General features: G+C 41.9%; 1 protein-coding gene across 2 annotated transcripts in view; it reads left to right on the top strand.

Moving 5' to 3' along the window:
- The window catches only part of LOC134865409 (ERC protein 2-like), a 145515-nt gene that overhangs the window by 118054 nt on the left and 1939 nt on the right, over positions 1-25522 (top strand). The window lies entirely within an intron of this gene.

The raw sequence follows: 25522 nt of genomic DNA, 5'->3' as shown, positions 1-25522 counted from the left end.
AACATGCGGCAAGGAACATTAAACCTTGAAAAATGGTTTATCGTGATTGGCTGGGCATATACATACAATCAATAGGAGTGTAATTATTTTATAAATGTAAAATATTGACACATTTAATGTTCGTAGATATGGGACATTTTTAAACTGAACTGCTTTTAATGAGGCTGTTCATCCTCCTCTCTATGTTTGAACATGCCAGGTGTGTTCCAGTCTGTGTCTGTAAACTCCTCTGTGGTTTGTTCTCCAGCCCAGCCCACAGTCATAAATCAGTGCACCTCAAGCTGTCGCTATTTCCCCCTCTTTTTAACACTAAAACTATGTATCAGTAATCTCCATCACTTCTCAAAAACCATTGCCACAAAATACATCAAGATATGTTTGCGGCTGACTGACAGAAAACAAAATGATTTCAATACATAAGAAGAGAAGCTGATTCGAACATGGTGGTGGATGGTGAGGTCTAAATAGAAACAGTTATTCAATGTGTTTAGCAAGTTCTTACCGTGCTGCCAGTTTTCAGAGAGAACTGTGTGTGGAAGAAAAAGCTCTGGAAGGAGGAAAATAAAGAGAGATTGGAAGGATTATAAGGGTGTTTTGTGAGCTTATGGAGATGGCAGCACACAAAAGCCCTTCCCTCGGGAGAAACTTGCACCTGGAGAGGCACCATCAAGCAGTTGCGTGTGTGTGTGTGTGTGTGTGGTGTTTGAAATCTAGAGAGAAAAATCATTTTGCATAAGAGAACTCTTAGTGGGATGCTCTGGAGGTTGGATCCCCTGTTCAAAGTGGATTACATCCCAAAGAGAAGATCTGATGTCCACAACAAGGCACTGATGGAGGGAGGTAGAGGGATTTGGAGACAGAATCACAGCCTTTTGACTTTAAACCTGTTATTTTTCTCAGACTTCCTGTTCTCTCCTCTTTCTCTCTCTTCCCCGCTCTCTCTCTCTCTCAGCACACTTCCACTTACACACTCACAAAATGCAACACTGCCTCAGGTCCTGTATGTAAGAGGTGTGTTTTCATCTTTCAATCTTAGACGTGTCTACTGCTCCGAGGCAGAGGAAGATAATAAGGTGGAAGATAAGTCAGGGATAGGGTAGATACAAACTAGAAGTCTGTTACCTGCTGACTTTACCATATGTGACACTTGATCACTTCTGATATTGTAACTTTCACTTAAAGGATGTCCCACCCAGCACTTGTAATGTCTCTTCACAAGTACCACTGCGAACACACACACACACACACACACACACACACACACACACACACACGCACACACACACACACACAGCGCGGACATGCATACAGTTAAATAGCCTAATAGAAAGCAAACACTTATAATCAAGATTGACGCTCACGGAAACACTGTGGCGATGAAATAACACTAAATGTATTTTAATAAGTAATAGCAGAAAGAATTTCAGTATTTTCTTTCCCTATTCTATAAATGCCAGAGCTGCTATCGGACACTCCTTGTAGGATTGATGAGGAAGACTAAAAGGAATTTACCTGTTTCCTTCCGCTGAAAGTTATCCCAGTGCAGTCAGCGGAGAGGCTTCATAACCCATGCTATCGGGGAGCTACTGCAATAACATCAACAACTTTTGGGCTGCCACTCAATATTAAGGGCTGACCACTAATTAGGCCTCGTATAACAGTAGGCTGCAGTTTATTTCTCACGCTAGCCCAACAATTTCCCAAAGGTCGACCACGTCAGGGAAGCTTGTAAAAAAGTGAGATGTGCCGTGTCGCCATTTATCAGAACAACAATTTCCTCAATAATGGATGTCTTGCGGTGTATTTAGTTTTCATAGCTTACTCCTCCAGAGAGTCACTAACATTATATATCAGTGACCTTTTAAAGATTTCAAAATGTTTGTTGAACTTAGGTTTCAAAACCCAATATGGGTCACATGCATATTGCTGCAGGATACCCACATGACATGGGTAATAAAATGTTTTAAAGCCCCTGAGTCTTGGGGCTACAGAATAAACTTCTCATTAGGGCCCCATGCTCAACAAAGTGTTTAAACCCCTGGTCTGAACAAGAGATAGTCCAACACTGCTTAGCTTGTTGGGCTGTGTAGTTTTCAGCCAGGTTGTGTTTTCCACTGAAACCTTAGAATTTGATGCCAGAGTGGCCTCTCTCTCTGTCACTAGATCACTAGAGAAGCAGATTAGTGCTGTAGCTGCTCGGTCTGTCCCTCACAGCTTACTGTATGTCACTGATATAATCCTTGTCATCGAACCAATGGGTCAAGCTACTTCACAAGGTTGCATTTCCCCTACATGTATGCACTTAAACTCACATGCGCAAGTGCATACCACTGACACATATGCAGTAGAACTCCCTCCCTTTCTTTCTGTCTTATCTAGGCCCGTGGAAAAGCCACACTTGTACAATGACATTCAGCACAGGATTAAAGCCCATGTAAGACCCTCCTCAGCTTACACTGCCGCTGCCAAGTGGGGATCTATACAACCACACACTCTCATGCAACCCTGTACACACACTGGCAGAGACACAACTGCAGGCACACACACTGTAAGCATGCAAGCACAGATTTGTTTGTTTGTGGACAAACTCACAATCACACACAAATCCCTGCACCATTGTTGCTCAGCCTCTTGTACTCTTGTTACTTCAATCCTTATGAAGTCCATTTACTCAACAAATACAGAACAGAACAACACACAATCATAAACACACGCATGCATGCACGCGCACACACATGCACACACGCACACGCACGCACACACACACACACACACACACACACACACACACACACACACACACACACACACACACACACACACACACACACACACACACATCCTTTTGTCCGGCATCCCTCAACTGTTGTCCTCGCCCCTCTCTACAAATCAAGGGTATCCTTGCCAGGAATGAGCCTAGACACCAATCCCATCTGTCTACAATGGAATTATAGATCCCCCCCAAAACACACACACACACACACACACACACACACACACACACACACACACACACACACACACACACACACACACACACACACACACACACACACACACACACAAACAGCAGTGTTTGCACCATTATGGCCAAAATGGACAAGAGAAGAACAATTACTATAGAGAGGTGATTGAGACTAGTGGTAGATTGAACACAGACTCTCTGTGTTTTTGTCGACCAGACATGGTCAAGGGACATTAGTAAAAATGCCGCTGCGAATCTAGGTCACATTGTGTATACAGTATGTGTCTTAGTTTTTTGTGCATACCTCCCGGGTTAGTTGGTTGGGTCTGGAGAGGATTCTCATTGGAATGTGTTCTGATTGGGCTAGACAGCAAAACCTTTCTGATTGGTTGTTTATCCCTGGGCTTCCACTTTAGGGGTTGCTTTGAATCAGTGCATTTATGTAACTCCCTCTCTGTTTCTTGTTGTTTCTTTTCTTCTTTCTCTCCATCTCTATATCTTGTAGAGTGCTGCTGGCTGTATTTTTGAAGTAAGTCTATTTGACGAGCTAAAGCAGAACCAGCAGTGGAACTTCTTTGTGTTTCTGCCAAGCCAGCAATGCTCAAAGTGGAGATGGTTACCCACAGTATCCTTAGGTGCTAAGTAAGTGGTCAATTACACTATGCTTTATCAAAATAAAGTTGTGTTGATTTACAAAGTTACTCATGAGGCTGTATCTCTTTGGGTGTGTTGCTTTAAGCTTGTAATTTACATTCCATGACTAGACAGCTGTATTTTGATGTAGCTGAAAACTGCTCCTAAGGAACAAATACATTTTCTATAGAACAGCTTGTTTCCAAGTACAGAATTATGTATTATGTTTTTATTTATGTTTTGTGGTATATGTTGTTGAAACTGATTTTATACAACAAACATATTTCAAGACTGATTGGCAATGCAATTGTGTATTTGCAGGGGAAGTGACCAATTCCACTACTGGAGCAATCATTTCTGTGGGGATCAAACAAACTTCAATGCCAATGTTTTTTCCTTCTTCTCTTTCTCAAATGAAATCGTAAACCTCTAATGTCACAATAATAAAGGCAAATAATGGCACTTTAGAGTTATAGGATGTGCTTACACTCTCTGAATCAGAACAGGATAAAAAATCTGAACCCACAGTTAATGCCTGCTTCACTTGATAGTTTACATTTGAAGCAGTTTTTTTAAAAAAAAAGATGTTTGCTGTATCTCTTCATTGATGGATTCGTGTAGCTTTAACTCACTTAATTTTGAAGAATTGCCTCATTGCTAGATTATAATTTTGACCACATTCCTTCCATCCATCCATCCACCCATCCATTTTGACCACATTATTTCATCGAAATCACCATATTAACATGGGAAGTGTTTCAAGAAGAAATCAACTTTTGAAATTTCAATTCTCAGAGTAACCACATTAACCATCCTGTGACAAACAACCTGTTTTTCAAAAACTCTACCCATCTGTAATTCAAACTAGGTTGAACTGTACACTAGCTGGCAGAGTGTGGAAGAGAGAGGTAACTGAGCAAGAGGGGCTTACTTGATTATTCTTTCTCACCAAAAACAGAGTAGAGCATGGCAGCATAAAACCTAACACCAGTCATCAATAGATGCCATTGTACTTTCGCTCCACTCTAATATCCTATCCAGGAGTTGCCTAGCCTGTCAGAGTGTGTACGCAGCAAGGCTTCAACCCTGCAGCTATGGGATTAGCTCCACTGCTGGGTGGTCCTCCTCGTACTGATCTCAGAACAGCATCACAGTTTACTGCACACTCATTCTAGGTGTCAGGATTATGAATCAGATCAGGTCATTGAAGTTTGTATCTGACCATTGTAAACATCATGTACTTGATATTTGGCTTGATTTGAACATTTAAAATTTGAAGTAATTTCCATGAACTAATGATCTGAGAAAAAACCTCAAGTAGAGAAAGGGTCTTATGATTTAAGGTTTCTAGATAGAATCCTCAGTTTCTTTGGAAAGACATGGCTGGGTTAATGGGCTCTGCTTGAGCTCTAGTGTTACTGCTCAGTGGCCAACATACGAAATCTGCGGTTGTATTATGCAGCGGTCAGACCAAAAGTGGCAAGGTCGAAATGTATTTGCTTGCTGTGGCAAACAGCGGGCGGGACAGGAAACAGTGTGGCCAGGGTTGCAAGCATAGGCTAGACAGCTAACATTTGATATCCACAAGTTCAGAATGATCCATGTTTTTATCACATGGTTTATTTACTGTGTCCTTGTACTCACTTTCAGCCAGGAATATTGTGATTGTTCTTCATTCACCATGCAGTTGTAAAGACAGTAGGAAGCAAAACTCAGTACCTTTTGAATGAAAGGACAAATGTACCTTCTTGGAAATTGCCTGGATGTTATGATGCATTATCAATCCATAAGAGGAGGTGGATGTGTTTATTGAGGGTGTCTGGTGTGTAACTGTGGCTTTGGTCCGGGTGTAACAATACAGCTAGGAAGATAAGGTAAGGGGTGGATGGCAAATTTTCTGGATAAATGAAAAGTAAGGAAATACTCAAAGAAAGGTTGTTCTATGATTGTGATGAGTGTTTTACATAGAATAGTTAAAATCACAAGCATTGGTTCCTTCTCTTTTCTTGGCTTCCTACTTTGACTTCTATTCTTGAACACATCACCCCTGAGTGGTTAAGCTGGTTGTATTGAGGACAGAGCACTGGTTGGCATTTCCCCCTCACATACACCTAGCACATGTTCTCCATAACAGAAATCTCAAAGACAGACAGGTAGTGTGACAGGAGTAAAGCTGTCGGAGGCCTGGCGTTCTCCCCATCTGAAGGGATGGGAGCGGAGGACAATGTAAACACTGTCACACACATAAACAAGACCCCGCTTAGGTTTCACTGCACAGTTAGAGAAAACTCACCCACTCCTTTATAGAGAAAGTATTTGTGTAATTTGTTTATGTGACATTCCATAGCCCTAATGGGGAAATGGCTTTTTCGGCATCACACTACACCTGAGTTCAATTTCACAAGCTCTTTCACGGACAGATCGTAAAGATGGCATACCAGAGCGGACGCAATCTTTCTTTCTCTTCTGTGTCTCAATTTAATTTCTCAGCCTTCCTTTCTTCACATTCTTTCTCTCTGCCTCCTCCCTCTTTTTTTTCTCCCTCTGCTTTTATCTCTCCCTGTGTGCAATTGCTGTGCAGAGTAATTATTCAACAGATACTCAATAACGGGTGAGAGAAGTGTTGAGGTCATTTTTATTGTTGAGTTTGAGATTGGTTTTATTAGAAGTTTGTTTTTGTGGTTGATAATTATGGTTGCAACTGATCACAAAGTCATAGCCAAAAAAACACTTCTATTTACTTTGATATAGTCATATATAATGTTGCTTAAATCAAACGATCTAAATGAATAGGAATGTTTATAGTTTGCTGCGTCACCACCTAGAATGTGACATAATAAAGGATTGGTGACTAGAAAGCATTAATGCCAATCTCCTGATTGAATGTTTTACTGAAAAACAAGTCAAATTATTTTCATAGCAAGACTTTATGAACAGGCACTAAAATGTTTCACATAACATTACTTTTTTGCACTTAAATATGGCTTCTATTAAGCACAAAATCAACCTGTGGAGTGTGTGTTCCTGCATATGCATATATTTGCCTTATGCTAATGTTATTTACAAGCCAACTACACTGACACCTTCACACACTGTATACACACATAAATGTGTTCAACCATGGCCAGCATCAAACTCCTGCTACTCCTGTAAGACACCATGTGTTTAGCAGCACCAAAATCAATAGCTTTGCAGAATTTCCTGCACTGCTGTGCCAACAAACTGAGGTGCAGGCCAGAGAACAAGATCCAAACATGTGTTTGCTTTGTTTTTGCCTTCTAATTACATATACGCATAGTTATTTCTCTCACACAGTGTGTGTGTGTGTGTGTGTGTGTGTGTGTGTGTCTGTCTGTGTGTCTGTGTGTCTGTTTTCCTGTTGTAACGCAATGCGTTGTGTCTGGAATTAGTGTGTCTCACAGCAGGCCGTCCATTCAGACTCACTCTGTTTGCTTAGGTAATAACTAGGCTTAACCATAATTTGTGCGTGCGTGCGTGCGTGCGTGCGTGTCCATGTGTGTCCATGTGTGTGTGTGCCGATCAAAGGAATAACTCCCTTGCCTTTTGCACATTTGCACATAAAGACAAGCCCATCCCTTTGAACTTAAAGCAAGTCACACACAAATTAATAGGTATGTTCTTCTTGCCCAAGTCTTGTTTTTCTCTCCCTTTTATATCTATTTCTTTGCTCCTTCAAAATGCCAATTTAAAAAACCCATAGGCTGTTAAAAAGGCTTAGCAAAATATGCCTCTGTGCACGAATACAGTTCAAGGTTAGCAGTTTTAAAGTGGTTTGGCTCATTGATCTTGTTGGACAGGTCTGAAGGGTCACACATGTACGATAGATACGTACACCACCTTTTAAGAGCATATTTCCCCTCAATACCACAGGTCAACAGGGGCTAATTATTATCAGGGGTGTCCAAGTGTAAGTTGTTTCTGCCAACTGGTGAGTGCAGCATCACACACACACTTGGTTCACAGGCCAAGAATTGTATCAGTGATGTCAGCTGTTATGTCAGCTCAGTCAGCTTTACATGCCTCATCCTACCATTACACACACAACCCCCCCCCACACACACACAAACACATACACACAAACACACACACACACACACACATACACACACACACACACACACACACACACACACACACACACACACACACACACACACACACACACACACACACATTATTATCCAATGCTTTTATGTCAGACAGCAAGGGTAGAAACTGATTTTTTGTGTTTTGGATGAAGACGCAAGAATGGGTTAAGGCCGTAACTTTAAATGAGTGTGTGTCTGTATGTTTGCATGCATGAGGTCCACCTTTGTTTTATGTGTGTGTGTGTGTGTGTGTGTGTGTGTGTGTGTGTGTGTGTGTGTGTGTGTGTGTGTGTGTGTGTGTGTGTGTGTGTGTGTGTGTGTGTGTGTGTGTGTGTGTGTGTGTGTGTGCGTGCGTGCGTGCGTGTGTGTGTGTGTGGGTTTGGAATGAGGCAACATACCGTGACTTTATCATGGCAAAGCAGAAACAGTATTAACAACTGGTGAAAGATGTTTTGTGGACATTTCTCGGATTTCCTTTTGGTCGAATGAAAAATGGGGAGAGATGAGAGGGAGAGAGGAGAGGAGGGGAGGGATGAGAAGAAAAAGGGGGTCAACAGAATAATGAATAGTTATAGATATTTATGTGGGATTCAAACTGCGTTGCCTTTCGGTTTAAGCCTCCTTGTAGTCATTGTCTATCATCGCTTTGTGGCAGTTTTGAATTTCCAAACACAGGAAGTGTTGCTTGATTTCCTCTTTCTTTGTGTCTGACATGCATGTGTGTGTGTGTGGTTGTGTGTCTTTCCCTCTTCCTCTTTATTTCTCTTGCTCCCTCTCCCCTTTCTCTCACACGTTCTCACACACATATACAGATGTGGGATAGTTGTTTGCTTTTCTTGCCAAGCAAAAATGCTTTCTTCTTTTTGTGATCTGCTTTGGTGTTACCTGACAAGTTTGTGTGTGGGAGAGAGTGAGCAAGTGCTAAACCCAGCTCCTTGCCTGAGTGCTGCTGCAAAGGCCAAGGTTGACAGAAAGGATTGTGAGTGTCATCCCAGGGATTAAGCACAATGAGCTGGATTGACAGACAAGACAACATTGTACACTTGCACAGACACACACACGCACACACACACATTCTAAACATACTCAGAAATGTATACAGGCAATTATAGAGAGGTGTATCAAACGCTCGGGTAAGCCCCCGTTTAAATGCGTGTGAGCAGGCCATTCCATAATTTCCCGCACACCTTCACAGGGAGGGAACAGGGATTACCCCTCCTTACTTTCACTGTTTTTTTTTTCTCCTTTGTTTTTTTTATTCTCAATGTCTGTTCCTATGTTTTAGTCCCTTATATTTCTTATTTCTCATTTATGTAATTGTTTGTTTGTATATGTTGTCTATAGAAATACCATGTTCATTTAGTATGTTTGAGACAGAATTGCACTTCCACGTTATGATTGTTGGACAGATTGTACTAACATGATGGTGTCACCAATCAACAGACCATGTTGGATCAGGTCTGGTCCAGTTGGAGCCCTCAAAAAGTATGCATTTTAACTTCTTTTCGAATGGCAGCTTGTAATTATACTGAAGATAATTTAAAATGTCTTTGATTTTGAGGAATGCTAGCCAAGCTTTTGAAATGAAGTAGCTGGAGAAACAATTATACTGAATATTTCTGAAATGGCTGAAAACAACCTTGCAATCTCACCCATCTGAATGTTTGTCAAGGTTTGGTCTGGAATCCATGTGTGCCGAAGAACTTCAAATAACCTTTTTTTGTCAGAAGAGCTTGTCCATTTTTAATCTGTAATAGCCGAGTGGCAGCTCACAATCGCTGTCCAATCAGATAGCAGCTGATAAGTGCGGCATGTAGCAGTTAGCTTGGCACCCATTGGGTTCTTCTGGCCTAGGTGCTGGCTTGTCAGCACGGCGTTCACTTGAGGCTTTGCAAGATTCTTTGAGAGGGATGTTCAGCTTTCATCTTATCACTTCGCACAGTGACACAGGCTTCAAAGAGAGCTGGTCATTTTTACTGGCACTGCAGTGTGTGCGTGTTTGTGCTCATGTGTGTCTGTGTAAGCTATCCGCACATTTCCAGAAAGCTGTTCCAGGCTCTAGGACTGTGTTTAATGAAGGCAAGGGCATGGCTTCAAAGAGTTGCAATCCAATCTACATGTGCAGACACACACACACACACACACACACACACACACACACACACACACACACACACACGTACGCACGCTCGGACGCATGCACACACACGCACGCACACACACACACGCACCCCTGCTGCTTGGAACAAATGTAAATTTGAGCTGGTCTTGTATTTGGCACTAGGCTTCTTAAGCTTCATAAGATGACTGAAATTGACAGATGTATAATCAACAATCCATGGAATAAAAATATACAGCACATTTAAATAAACTAGTTCACCTGTCTGGAGCTCAAAGGCTCTCCTTTCTCAACTGAAACTTGTTCAGCTCACAAAACATGTTAAAGCTCAGATACATCAAGGATTGTGTTTAACAGTGTGTTAGTGCATTTCTCTGTGTCATGATACACTCTGTCTGATGCAGCACTCTGATACTAGGTGACAAGTGCGAAGCTGGAAGAAGGATGACATTTTAGATCCAATGGGCCAATTGTGGGAACTGAATCACTCAAAGCTCAGAGCTGGAGCGAACCTTATTTCATGTAATATTGCTGTCATTTGTAACAGTCCCCTCACGCTCAGTAAATTATTGCTGTCAGATGAGGAATTTATTTTTCCAGAGAGAAACTTTGAAAGATAAGATTCAAAGTATAAATTTCAGATTGATTTTGATTTTGAACTTTTTGCAATAGCACAAATGTCTATGAGGAACTTGAACATGAAAGTTTAACTGTTACAAGATTTTTTTTATGAAGTTGCTGGAAGGCGTTCGGAAACATGAGATAGTCACAGTCCTGGGATTGACCCTCAAACCATTTGTTAGAAATCCTTCATGCTTTAAGGTTTACGAGTGTGCATATGTTTGAGTTTGGAGTTTTAATGTGTGTGTGGGTGTCTGTGTGTGCATGTTGGCACACACACATAACTTTGTGTCTCTGGTGCCTTTTTAGGTGTGTTAAGGTGTGTTTCTCCCTTTGATGTTTAGCATTGGTTTCTATAAAAGGGTTGGTTTTAGAGGCATGCATTTTTTTTAAGTGTGTGTGTGTGTGTGTGTGTGTGTGTGTGTGTGTGTGTGTGTGTGTGTGTGTGTGTGTGTGTGTGTGTGTGTGTATGTGTGTGTTTCGGCCAACAGAGTGGATGTGGTTCACCTTGCACTGGCCACCTGTAAGCCATCGACAGAAATTAGCCTCTTTACTCTTGATGGGTTGCAGAACAGAGAAGGAAGGGGCGGTGAGAATGTGGTAGTAAGGCTGTTGATGGGGTTTTTAGAGAGGCGTGTGTGTATGTGTGATGTAGGATATTTGGGTGGACCTTTTTAAAAAACTGCTCTCTCATAAGACAGAGAGAAAGGCAGACAAGGTATATACCATACAATGGAACCATTTGTTTCTCATTTGTTCTCACTGTCTGGGGTTCTGTGTGTGTGCGTGCGTGCGTGCGTGCGTGCGTGCGTGCGTGCGTGCGTGCGTGCGTGCGTGTGGGTTATTCTGGAAGTAGGCCCATGTTCTGTTCCAACCCTACCAAGCATACACACTCATTAAACTCAGTAAACAAATAAGTCATTAATACCAGCCTGCAGGCCTCACACACAAGAATACAAGAATACAAATGTATAGTACATGGGCTCACTCATAGACACACCAACAACCATACCCATTCCTGGCGGTTCATGTCCAAGGCTTCTATTGGCTGTGGGGTTTTGGACTAGCGAGACTAATGATGTGGTCCCTGTGTTCCTGCTTCCTGTCCTTCGCTGGAGGACTTCCTGTGGCAGAGTCATGTGGTCTTGATTACAGTCCACATCTAAGATACCTTGAGCTGGGCAGTTTTTCTCTACATACATACACACTCACACAATAGATATAGAATAACCTGTGCCGCTCTCGTTAGATATGTGATATTATTGACCAGGAGCACTGGGAATACTGAGCATCTGTGTTTACTTCTCCTATTTTTTTTTCTTTACGTTTCTTTGTCTGTTTCTGGTTGTTCTGCCTCCCCTTGTTCTGTAGCCAGGAGGCTGTTTGGTGTGATGAGGGGCTGACTGGTCCTGTTGTATCTTATTCACTGCTCCGCAGTCCAGCCCTGGCACCAGACCTCACAGCTGGGCTATTGATAGAGTGGGTTGCTTAGTTCTGTAGGGAGAGCTACACAAACAGTGACTTTGTCAAGTTTTAAATCAATACAGGTTACAATTATAATCAAGGAAACAAACTTTCTTAGTTTATACATTTCCACTGAGATCCAGCTGTTACTAAAGATCAGACACATGGTTTTGCAAGTTTTATCCTGGGAACTACTACATTTTGCTGATAATAAAAAACAATTTGCTAATAACAGGATAACATAGGCTTATCTCATTGCTTTCCATTCATTATAACTTGAAGCAACACACTGAGATACAATAATTGGTTGCCAAGCGACCATTATCAAGATTAAGATAATACCTATGCAAACCCCTTTCACAGTTATTTGTGTGCTCATTATTTGCCTTCTCAATTTCAAACAGCATAATTCAGCACTTGGTTGCAGCTGACTGTTGTTGGAGTGCTCTTGAATGCATCACCAAGTACAAGTGTCTCTGAATCAAATTGACAAATTTGCCAAATTACAATGATTGTAATAATCATTAAACAAAAGAAAAGGTATAATGTTCTCAGATAGATTACTTGTCTTGCATTTTGAGTATCGAAGTATAGAGATGTTCCTATCACAGAGACGCCCTTAAACGCAACATACAATCAATCCAAAAACGTAGGCTATGCTTATAAAAATGGTTAACAGCAATGTAAAGAATTTCTGGTAAAGGGGATAAAACATGCAAGACGTGTTCAAATTATGGTTTTATAAACAGTGTGGATCCAAACAACTGACAGAAACTGGTGTGATCTAATAAACTTTTGCTGTTGTATTAGTAATTCTTTACTTTTTGTTTGGCTGAAACAGTCCTATTATCATGATGAAGCCTCTCACTGTTTAAAAGTTGCAGCCAAGTGTAAAGTTGTCATTCCTTATATGTGCTCTTTAGAATGTGGAGTGTGTGTGTGTGTGTGTGTGTGTGTGTGTGTGTGTGTGTGTGTGTGTGTGTGTGTGTGTGTGTGTGTGTGTGTGTGTGTGTGTGTGTGTGTGTGTGTGTGTGTGTGCGTGTGAAGCCACTCTCCAAAGGGAAATTGTTAGCAAATGGACTCCAACTGCTGGTCTTTTAGCTTTGTAAACGCAACCTGAAGGCCTCTCCCCACTTCCCCTTCTCAATGCCCCCCACATCAACCAGCCGCTACAACCCGCTACAATTCACCTGCCCTACAACCCCAAGGCTTCTCGTCCTTCTTCTCCCTCCCTCTTTTCTCCCCTTTTTTCTTTTTTGCTCCCACTCACTAACTTAGACATTTCCATACCTATTCATCATTCCCTCTCCCTCCCTCTATGTGTCTCCTTCTTCACACACAGAGAGTCATTCCTGAGTGGGTAAATAGAGTAAATTGGAGCTGACCTCCAGGGTTAGCAGAGGCCATGCTCTCTTTTCATGTCAAAGCCATCTGAAGGCTGATTGGTTGATTGCAGTGCTCTCCGCTTCCAAAAGGCTCCCTTGTGCTGCTGTAATTGCCCTATCATGTGCGCGTACACATCCACATACTTAACACACACACACACACACACACACACACACACACACACACACACACACACACACACACACACAAGCATGTGCATACATACATGCAGAAACACACACACACACACACACACACAGACACACACACACACACACACACACACACACACACACACACACACACACACACACACACACACACACACACACACACACACACACACACACACACACACACACACACACAAACACACATTCTTACAGGCAAATGACTTAATTGGTGTTAATTGCATAATGACAGTAGTGAATTGGACCTGGGTCAGAGGTGACACAGGTTTGAGTGGAGTGGGGGATGGAGAAAGGATGTTGAGAAGATGTGAGAGGAAGGCTGGCACTTCTAGTCCGTCTTATTCTCTCTGTTTTTCTTCCACAGTTTCAATACTCAGCAATCCTTGACCTGATTGCAGAGGCCAGCCCGTAGGGATGACATACAAGTACACACACACTAAAAACACCCAAAAACAGACAGCCTTTTGTGGCATGGAGGGATGCTCTACACACTTAACACAAGGATTCAATTTGACTCATTCAGCATCTGTGGCTTTCTATGCATGTGTGTACCTACGTATGTGTGTGTATTAACTATACCAGCAGTGTATGTTTGTGTGTGACTGCAGAGGCAGCTGAAAGGGCTCTATTGGTGAAAACGTTTAGGCCATCATCATTAGAGAGTTGTTGGTACAGAGGTGTGTTTTACTGAAGGACGTAATTGGTCCGTCATAGTGCTGTGTAATCTTCTCATATTCTATGAAAACAGCCAAAGCTATTGGCCATAACTGTGATGTTTAAGGAGGGAGCTACCCAGGTTAAACATACAGCATCTTAGCTTGATACAGGCTGAGACTAAATATCAGTAAGAGGTTGGTTTGTGTAAAGTTTGGTGAAAACCAGAAGCCCTGCAGTCACGTATTCTATCTCTCTGCTATCAGTTGTGTGTATGTATGTATGTATGTATTTGTGTGCGTGTGTGTGTCTGTGTGTGGATTGCGTTATTTCTAAACCAGAGCTTTCTCAAGTGGAAACATTGCTGCATCTGAGACCACCCGGGATTCATTTCTCTTTGTAAAAACGTTATTGTGTATATGCATGCATGCATTTTTTGTGCATGCCTGGACTCTACTGCAATTAAATGAGTAGCTATGTGAGCGCATAGGCCTGAATCCTCTTGTGTTTCCTGCAAGTGTGTGTGTGTGTGTGTGTGTGTATGTGTGTGTGTGTGTGTGTGTGTGTGTGTGTGTGTGTGTGTGTGTGTGTGTGTGTGTGTGTGTGTGTGTGTGCATGTGTCGTTTTGAGGGGGAGTTACAGTATCCCCCGTCCTGCTGTTTATAGGATGGAGTGAAAAGTGATGGAAGGTATGAGAGAGATGGGCCAGTGATGACATAGCCTTATGTTCACCCCCTCTGGATATGGCCTACTCCATATTAGATCTATCCATCATAGCTGCATTCGAGTCCCACATGCTTCCTATACCATCCATAGCTAGATGTCCACAAACATGTGTTAGTCTCATCAATGTTCTACTCATATGGTACATGTCACGCTCATACTTGTAAAGTCTGAATGTACTTTGTCATACCCATTGCATACTTAGTGTGTGTAGCCTGTATTGACTCTCTTTAAGTGGTTTTCCAAGCTCAGATGATAGATGTATGGTTTTCTTGTAGTTCCTCAGAAAGACTTCCCCACAGGCTCATCTAGACACAAAAGGAGCTGTCACCCCTTGGTTTTCTGATCTCACTGTGTGTTCATTCAAATGTGTGCGTGTGTGTGTGTGTGTGTGTGTGTGTGTGTGTGTGTGTGTGTGTGTGTGTGTGTGTGTGTGTGTGTGTGTGTGTGTGTGTGTGTGTGTGTGTGTGTGTGTGTGTGTGTGTGTGTGTGTGTGTAGTGTTGATGTAGGAGGGTTTGTGTGTGCATGTGTAAATGCCTGTGTGTTTCGGAGCTGTCACCTGTTCCTTGTGCTCTGTACAAGCCCTGTCTCTGGGTGAGTCTTTGATCTGGTCTACAGGAGATTCCTACGGTGTGAAATAGCCCCGGCCAGATTTACTCAATGAAAGAGCAGGCCTTAACCACTGTTATTACACTCATTTTTTTTTAAATGCTTGTGTCTGTCTCTCCCTCTCTCTCTTATTCTCCCAGCCTTGCTCTTTCTTTGTCATTTGCTGCCTCCTTACATGTGTATGCACTTGTAAGTGTACATAAATCTTAAATTGGAGGGGATTTTCTGTAATATTTACTGCACAAGCCTTTGCATTGAGTCGTAGCTGGAGTCAGAATCCACAGAGCCCGGCAGTCAAAGCCAAGGTTACCCATTCTGTTACCAAACAACAGATGTGTAGAGGTAGGTATGGAATTAAACAAGACAACATGTAGCTTATTCTCCTTTATCAGGTTAGCATACTTCTACGAGACAAAAATCTGGATCTCTATAACAGATGAGACAAAGGAAACACTAAGTCTGTGGCCCCATCTCCCTTTCTTTTTTTGTGCTCTGATATTAGTATTTTCGGTTGGGTGTGTCTGTCTGAGCTGTTGAACATGTGTTGGAGCCCAGGTGGGGAGAGACACAATGCAATTATGCCTGTAAAACACTACTCACGTAACATAAACGCTGTACACATGTGTACTGGCAGTTACAGGGGCTGATGCTTTTTTATTGTGGTGAGCTGTGCTATGTTAAATGGCCCATTATAGAGACCTAAAAGGAAGACAGAAGGAGCAGAGTTGAAAGGGCGGCAGAAAAAAGATGGTTTCTTTTATTGCAGAGCTCATAACTATGGTGTTTACCATATAGTGTGCAGCAGAGATGGTGCCAAGCTAAGGTGCACATAGCGAGGCATGGGCACCTCAGGGAGAGAGGTCTGTTTGCTTCGCCACCACCGGGCATATTGGGTTGGCTTATGTAGAAAACATCATCATTCTAGCATTAACATCCTACTCAAAATATAGATTCTTAAGGGATAGGTTTGCAATTTGTAAGTATTTCGAAAAAAAACGATAGTCAGGCCCCCATTAGAATTTGAAACCGATTGTTCTTACTGAAATAATTCATTCTGTTTATACTGACTGTTAAATAAATGTTTACATATCATACACTCCAATTTTTCCTTGCTAATTGTTTAACAAAGACAGACTTAAAATAAAATGTGAACCAGTCCTTTAACATTTGATCGAATGCCTAAAAAATATTAATCACTAGTCATGTTTTGTTTTTGCCTGAAGCGTTTATGTTGTACTCATCAATCAATCAAAAACCAACAACTCCGTAAAAACAAAAAAATGTTCGTCTATGTTTTTAAGTTAATTTTTCAATACAAAACACATTGTCTATGTCCAATCAACATTTGACTTTTTAAAATGTAAAAACCAAGTCTTTGTTTCAAATATTTGCCAAGTAGGCTACCAAAATGACTTTCCGTCAACTAGGCAAGTGGACTGAGAATGCTGTCACCTGTCATTACAGCAAACAGGGAGAGATGTGGGGTATGCCAGTGAAGCAGAACTATTCAAAGATGTGTGGTTATGTGAGTGATGGTTGAAAGTCATAGTCTGTGACCTGAGAAAGCTCGTACTAAACATCAGCACATGACCTTGCTTGGGAGGCCTGAATTCTTTAAGCCTTAAGCCGATAGTATTCCCAGCACCACCCAGACAAAATGGACCAACTTACCACATGCACATACGCACGCACACACACACACACACACACACACACACACACACACACACACACACACACACACACACACACACACACACACACACACACACACACACACCAACATTTCCTACTGCAAATGTTACAAGTTTCTTAAAGATGTTTGAACAGGAAACTTTCGGTTTGTGAGCAACCTCTCAGAAACAGAGTGAGACGTACATTACAGTCCCAGCCCTGCTCTATAACAGAACGAGAATTCAGATTCCAAATCCCTTTATTAGTCCCATGGCGGGGATATTTACAGAGTTACAGCAAGAAGTGGCAGAGCAGGTAAAAAGGGGCATGCATTAATAACCATATTGAATATGTAGAATAAAAAGCACACACTAATTATAATAGTATAAAAATAAAGACAAATATGTGCTCATCCATGACTAAAAATGAGGATCATACTTTGCTTTCATAACAAAGAGCATTTGCTTAGTGAGTGCATCTACTGTATTATTCAACAGCAAGACTAAAAGTCAAGCCTTGGTGATGTTACTTTAGATAAGTCTCAGTGCTTATTTAATGTGTACAGTGAGTTTCAGCAGTAAATATCACAGCAGTATGAGTTGCTTTGTCAAAACTAACGAGGATTATTTACTCTGTATCTGTGCACAGAGCCAAATCTCTGTCACTTTCTACGATGCTTATTTATGATCCACAGTATCTTCCTTTACGTTTCACTGGAGGCGCCTTTCCATGGTAATGTACAGAGCACTCAAAAAGGTTGTTAAAGGTTCAAGAAGGCCCCACAAGAAGTGTCTGTGGTGTTAGTCAGGGTGACAATGTGCATGTGTAGTGCTCCAGAGGCTTTTTTAAAGTTCAAAGATATCTCAGGAATTATAACTGTTTTTCCTCTCAATGTGCCTGTTTCTGGCCTCCCACTCATCAGGTACCCATATTGTCTGTTTTACCCAACAGTACATGTGTCTATCCCGCCCTTTTTTTCCCCACCCTTTTTCTTTCTAACCTTTACTTTTACACATCACATTATATCTCTCCCCCCTAAGGCTGTAAAGGTGGGATATTTCCCCTCTAAAACCATTTCCCCTTTCATCTTTTCTGAATATCCTCATTCTTACTCCTCTCATTGACCAACAACATGGCAGAGGGACCACACAGACTGGTGTACCTACAAACCCATACACACATTACCTGTTTATTTCACCTCTGAATGAGTAATTCTCAGAAAAGCAATTTAGCTTTTTGGCATCTTTTTTAAATGTGTATTCATTGCTTCACAGGTCAGACTGAGGTAAAGATCACTAGCAGACCACCAGGCATTGTGAAAGTCTCCCTATTTATCCACAGCATATATCCTATGTGTTTCACGCCTGGGGCTATACTGACCCCAGGAGCACCAAATAGACTTGGCCAACAACATGATTGGCTCTTCCTGAGACCGGACTTAAATAGTATTAAGGACCGCAAGGCAGCTGTGCTAGCACAAACACACTTGACATCAGCCTCAAATTTGTCACTCTGTTTCAGATCCTGTTTGTAGACAATTTTAGACATTTTTGGTTTGTTGGATAAAGTTATAAAATAAGCCATTGCCAGTCCATGATGTGCAAGAAAGTGGAGGCTCAGGCATACAAAAAAGAAAACCAACCATGAAACAAAGTCAGTTAACTCTTTGTCCAAGTGGGATGGATGAATAAATGAACACATTGTTTGTATTGGATAAGCACGGGCTCTAATGTTTGATAACCAAACACAAAACTTTGCTGACTGTGTAAATCTTCATTTGAACTTGTCTACCTCAAATACTTGTAGCTACTGAATAGATATTATTATCAGATTTTGTTGACACAAGTGTCCAACACACACATGTGGATACAGATTCTTACGCAAACACTCACAGATCCACATGCAGGCGCAGATGCGCACACCAACTCATACCTATTTAAAGGTATGCCTATTTTTCATTCAGAGCAGATTGAGATCTGAAGTATCATATTTATTTGTTTTACTGGTTCAAGTGATCCTAAATAGATCTGAGATGACCAGATCAAACCATTTGAAGTTCATAGCTCAGTCTTTATTGTTTCTCTGCCCACGTATAACAATGGACACACACACACACACACACACACACACACACACACACACACACACACACACACACACACACACACACACACACACACACACACACACACACACACACACACACACACACACACACTAACCAACACACACATGTACAAAATGTACTCCCTGGTCTGCTTATATAGGGTCATGTTTTGCCTATATGAAGCCCAGTTATCATAGTTTCCTCTTACTTATGTGTGTTGCACCAGGGCAGGAATCCATAAAATGTGAAGTGCAGTTTGCGTCGTCTGCATTCTGTCGACTTTATGTGCTCAGTCTTAAGAACAGTTTTTTATGTTGTAGAAGAACAGAACAGAAAAAAAGATGTTCAATGTCTCCAATGTATATTAGAAGGGCAAATCAGTTAAGAGAGGGAACTCAACTATGGACAATAAAGAACAGATGGAGAAACTGAGTCTGTGGGCAGGGAGGGAGAGGAAGCGACTAGTTGGGTCAGGAGTGAGAACTGATGGGTCAGTGAACGTGGTCTCATCTTGAGAAGACATCAAGAGCAGGGTGGAGCATTATTGTCACCATAGAAAACAGTGGAGGTTTTACTGTTTTCATTAGCACTGCAGTATTTTTGTAATATGCATACTGGCACAAACACAAAAAGGAAGGTAGTAGAGAAGAAACCTGTTAAAAAATATATATTTTTCTGTAACATCGCTGTTTGTGTAGAGTAAGCCTTTCACAATTTGCCTGGCTCTCTGTCCTTTCTTTTCCATCCTTCAGGAATAAGGTCTGCGCTCCAGCCCACACTGTATCTCCGGCATGGAAATGTTCCTGCCTTATAAAACAAAAATATGAATATCTATGACGTCGGTCATGTCCTTTTCCCACATATGGTGTGTAGACTCTTTTTTACTCAAAGACCAAAGTAGGCAAAAGAAAAGGGTTTGATGTAGGCACATGCATACTTTAAACTTGTTTCTGTAGGCCTAGCACCTCTACACACATTTGAGGGTACTAGGTCAAATGTTCAAAGCAAAGAGAACACCACCATGCATCCACATCCCCCAAACTAAGCCTTCCACCCTCCCACCTTCACCCGCATGAGAGTGCACCGCAACTAGACTTGCATCCACTCAGTCTATTGCGAATAGGGGTGAGAGGCTGTTACCATGTCAGTCGGCATGGCCTCTTATCAAACCATCAGACTACCCTCAGATTCTCTTTCCAGATGGAGGTGAGATAGGGCCTCAGAGGCCCGGACCCCCGCAGACACTGAGAGCATGGAGGCCTCCCCTGATCTCCTACCTGATGTAGGTGCTTTAATGTGGGTTCGGGTTTCACTTGTCTCCCCTGCCTGGCTGGGCCTGCGCTGGTGTCGGGATGCAGGCGCGTTCAAGGCTCTTTGGCCTGGATTCAGATGGGCTGCCGCAGTTCCACTTTGAGGTGTAGCTTTAGGTCAAGGTGTTGTTATGGGACACAAGCTTACCATGGTCCCCAAACTATTTTCACTAGGAAAAATAGGTGCAATAGAGAGTTGTATACACAGCCTTTGCAGGCAGACTTTGACACTCAAGCAGCTGGCCTACTGTAGAGCTCTTGAAATTTCTCCCAATAACATACACACTGCCACTCATACTGTGCTCCGAGCAAGAGAGTGGAAAAGAGAAAGAATCCTGTGATAAGGCAAAAAAAAAAAGCTTTAAGGAGTAAATGAGTGACATTAGTCTTAGGAACTTCTGAGCACTAAGAGAAACAGATCAAAAGAGAGAGAGAGAGAGTAGGGGAGAAGGAGGAGGAGGAGAGGAATTTGGGAGCAGTGAGAATTCCATGCACCTTTTATTGTTGTTGCGCAAACCTGTATTTTAGACCTGCATGAACATTTTGCACTTTTATGAACATGGTTTCTTTTTCGCCCCAAGTCATAAATGAATATTTGAAGATGTCCTGCCAATCACGATCTGATGATAGTGCCTTTGTACTTGTGTGCGTGAATTTCAACATTCGTTCACTCATACAGGTTTTAACGCAAGCATACATACATACATACATACATACATAACTGTATGTGTGTGTGCCGTGGTGCATGTGTGTTGTCCGTGCAAAATATGACAAAACAACCTCTACATTAGGATTAGGTACTGCAGATTCCACCCGTATCATTTGTACAATGGCACACCTTGGCTGGACTCGGGAAAGTCATCGCCATTCCACACAGAGCCCTCCATCATTCCTCACAGGATTAGAGACACAAAAAAAAAGGGAGAGAGAAGGAGTCAAAGGGAGGGATTGCTCTTTTACTTTTTGTTGCTGGCAAAGTTGTTACTTTAATTTGGCTGAAATAATAGAAATTGCTACCAGTGTCCCCCTCTGTCTTACTCCATCTCTGTCTAACTTAATTTCAAACCAGATTTAAATTTCATGAGGCACAAAGCACGATTGTGAATCAGTTTCTGAAAGGGAAGAAAGTTCAGAATTGGCACATGGGAAGCATGCACGGTGTCTGACTCGCAGATGCACACTGCCTCTTCATTGGAGTTTAATGAGTTTGATACATGAGATTTTTTTTCGTCAACAGTCAACTCCACCTAGTGGTGTGTGTACTGAACAGATTTCTGGCTGCAGCAAGGAATAATCTGTAATGAGTGAAAAGTTGCACCAGTGGTTGTTTATCTGTACAGTCACTTTAGCCGGAAACTGCTGGAGAAGGGAGAATCAATACTAAGGTTTTGGATATGAATCCTGTAAAAGCAACAAACAGGGCAGATAATGTTGCCTCTGAGATCTGGCTCGGTGCCTTTGTGGAATAGCTTGTCCATTGCTAGAGAGCAGTTGTAGACTGTGTTAGTAGGTCTCCGCAGCACCTCTTGGCCTGGCATCTGTGAGGCTTGCTCACACTTGCTTTCACCCAGCATGTGTTTGCTCATATGAAGGAAATTATGTAATTAGCCTGTGAGGGATTGTTTTCTTTCACTCTTTCCCTCCTTCTCTCCCGCTCTCTGTCCTTCTTTCCCTCTCTCTTCTTTATAGCACTCACTCTCTCTCCCTTTCTAGTCTTATGACAGCAGGAGATGGCTAATCTGAGCCACACCCTAGCTCACCTTCTTCATTAATTGCCAGGGACCATCAGTGGAAGAAAATGAGCGCTTGTCACACAGATCTTAACTGAAGAGGAGCTTTGTTTAACATCAAAGGGGGAGTTTTGAGATTTGTATGAGGGAGTGGAGATGGAAGATTTTAGCGTGCAGGGGGTTGTGTCAGGCTGCGTTGTGTGCTGGGAGATGGGTGCAGGGGTACACACGGGCAGCATCGGGGGGAGGAAAACCTGGCATTTTGCTCTCTAATTCCAGCCGGCCTGGAGGCCTGGAGCGCTAAGAAGGGCCTCACTGTTGCTCTCTGGATCAGCCAGGTATTGCTTACATAAAAAGCAAGTGAAAACAGCTGTAGGGATAATTAGCTTGATTCTCCATTACATGCCATGAGGGCCAATAACTAAAAAATGGAGTTTTGTTTGGGTTAGAGCTGCAGTCCCAACCAGGAGGAAGTTGTAAAAGTCAGGCAGAAAAAAAAGAAAAAGAGAGAAAAAGGGAGAAATGTTGGGAAGAAAGGGCAAGCTCTTGAAGCAATTGTTACCAAGGAGATGTTCTCTCTTCTTGGTGTAGGTTGATGTGAGCCATATTTTTAAAGAGTTCTAAAGAGCTGTGGTTTCCAAATAACTGGATGGGCATGTGAACACAGATTTTTTTTTGTAATCCATTTATTATGTTATCTCAGTTTTTAGCCTGTGGGAATGTGCCACCTCGGATGAATTAAGTGTTCTAGATTTTTTTATTATATTTGACTTAGACACTGTTTTTCAAATGAGGAAAAGAGATGCTGTGATTTATTGTTGAATCATTATTACCCCATAGCCTATGCATTCACTAAATCAGACATATGATAAGAACAGTGATTTGTTTTGTCATTGTTTTCATTGTAAAGCATTTTGCCAAATCTGCTTCTCCTCTGACCTTCTTTCCAGGGGTTAAATAGACCATCATATCAGAAACATGATATGTCTGTGTTCCCATACCAAACATGTGACCACGGAGAATCTCAACAAAAAGAAAAAATAAACGACTACGTCGATAGAACAGATGTTAGCTCTCTTACTCTTGGTATTGAACTCCAATGTCTGCCCCTTCATGCGCTTGTTCTACGTCTCTTGTTAGGGTGGTGGTGGGGGGGAAAATCTTTGTACTGGTAATTTGATTTGGTGTGTTTCTTTTTTTTCAGTTGAAGTGAAAGGATACCAACCACAGTGTAATTCCAAGTGAAGGAGCAGCACTTTAACATTGGTGGTCCAAAAACTCTGCAAGGATCCATTTAACAGGCAGTTTATATTAGTAGCACTTAAAGACAAGAAGGGATTCAGCCGCTCACATCCAGACTCTCAGGGTTGACACCCAATCCCTGAAGACAAAGACAGTCAGTTGGACAGAAACGCAATTAAGATTTTGGGAGGAAAACAGGTAGATTCAAAACTCTTTGGGATTTCCTATCCACTCACAAGGTTTTGACCTGGTATGTTGTGAATGTAGAAACACAATATTGTTCACAAAATGAACATTGTTTAATTTATACAGGGGTACCAGGAAGTGGAAATTGGTTTTCACCTCAACCAAGCCTCTGTGACTGCAGAGGGCAATGCAAATGTTGATAAGTCAATCATTCTCCTTCTCCAGACAGAGGCTGAACAAGTATTTATATGAGAAAGTGTTCACCCTGTCTGATCCCACTATCAAGCACGCTGAGAGAGGGGAGTGGGGAGGAGGATGAAGGTAACACAGGGAGTAGAAGATAGGAATGGCTGATTGGAGTAACAGGCAGTAAAGGCTGAGTGCTGCAAGAGGGAGTGTGAAATTATGTTTAGCTATTTTAAAAGGTATGCTTTGGTATGGTAGCAATTTTAAATTTAAAAGGAAAGTTCACCCAATTGTGATCTGAAAACAACCGACTTCTATTGACGTTCATATGTGTGTAAATAAAGCCCCTCCCTACACTTTAACTGAACTGACTCAAAATCATAATGAGAGGGTTTCGTTGATCTGTTCGATAATTGTCAAGTGTACAATGTCCCAGTTTTATTGGTAGCCATTTCTGAGGACTCTAAATATTACAAAGCAATTTTGTCAAATTTCTTCCCATACATTCCTCATGCAGCCAAACTGCTGCACATGACTAGTGTCTGTTTAATAAATTAACTCCATGAGTCAAATGTGCATTCAGCTGTTTTCGATCATATTCTACTTATTTTATCATTCAGTTGGACAAGTATAAAGTGACAAGGGCTAACAATTTAAGATTATATTTTTAAAATAGCGAATGGGCATCTTATTCTCTTCCTGCATGAAGTTTTCTTGTAGCTGTTTTTTTTTTTTTTTGCTGCCTATAGCAGCTGATGATGCAGAAAATTGTGGACATCGACCTTTGGGCTGAAAAGGCTTTAAGCTGCCTGTCGGAGCCATTTGAGCTCACTAAATTATCCAGAGCGTGGTTTTAGCTTTCCTGGCTGATATATTATGCTTTGCTTTGTCACATGTTTCTTAAGCGGGCATAATCATGACTACAATTTCAGAACTTACACTCAGGAACATAAAATTCCATATGATTTTAACACTCTGTCACAACATGCTGACATGTTAAATAATCATGGGCTGATAAGCGTACACACACTCATGACCACATAGCAACACACACTTCCTCATTAACAACATGGACACAGGCGTCACATGTGAGTTTGTGTAGTGAATGCGTCTGTTGTGTGGTAGTAGTGAGGTGTTGACAGAGAAGAAAGAGGAGCGGTCTTCAAACACATCCACAGGCAGGTCGTGCTCTCCATTATGCCCAGCCGGGGGCCATATTTGTTGATTCTCTGGCCCCCAAATCATTAATTTAAGTGCAGGCGACGGCGAAGAAACCTGAGAATCGCGTCCAACATACATGCACAAATTCACACAAACGAGCATGTACATGCGCAGACACGCATTTGATCACACTTACACACAATCGGGTTTATGTGTACACACACACACACCCCTTGTTGCATAACAAATGATGGCACTTTAATTGCTGTGCATGTTTATTTACTCCTGGATGTAATGGATGGTCCTTCTCTGCCTTGCAGCCAATCAGAGGGAGACAGGAAGACTGTGAGCAGTTCTGCACACTGTGTGGAACACATTCCATACAATTTGACATCCCTCTATATACAAAACACTAACCTAAGATGCTACCATTCCATACCTGTAATCCTCT

The sequence above is a fragment of the Eleginops maclovinus genome, chromosome 1 (genome assembly GCF_036324505.1).
Source record: "Eleginops maclovinus isolate JMC-PN-2008 ecotype Puerto Natales chromosome 1, JC_Emac_rtc_rv5, whole genome shotgun sequence".
Lineage (NCBI taxonomy): Eukaryota > Metazoa > Chordata > Actinopteri > Perciformes > Eleginopidae > Eleginops > Eleginops maclovinus.
This window is presented reverse-complemented; position numbering and strand designations above follow the sequence as displayed.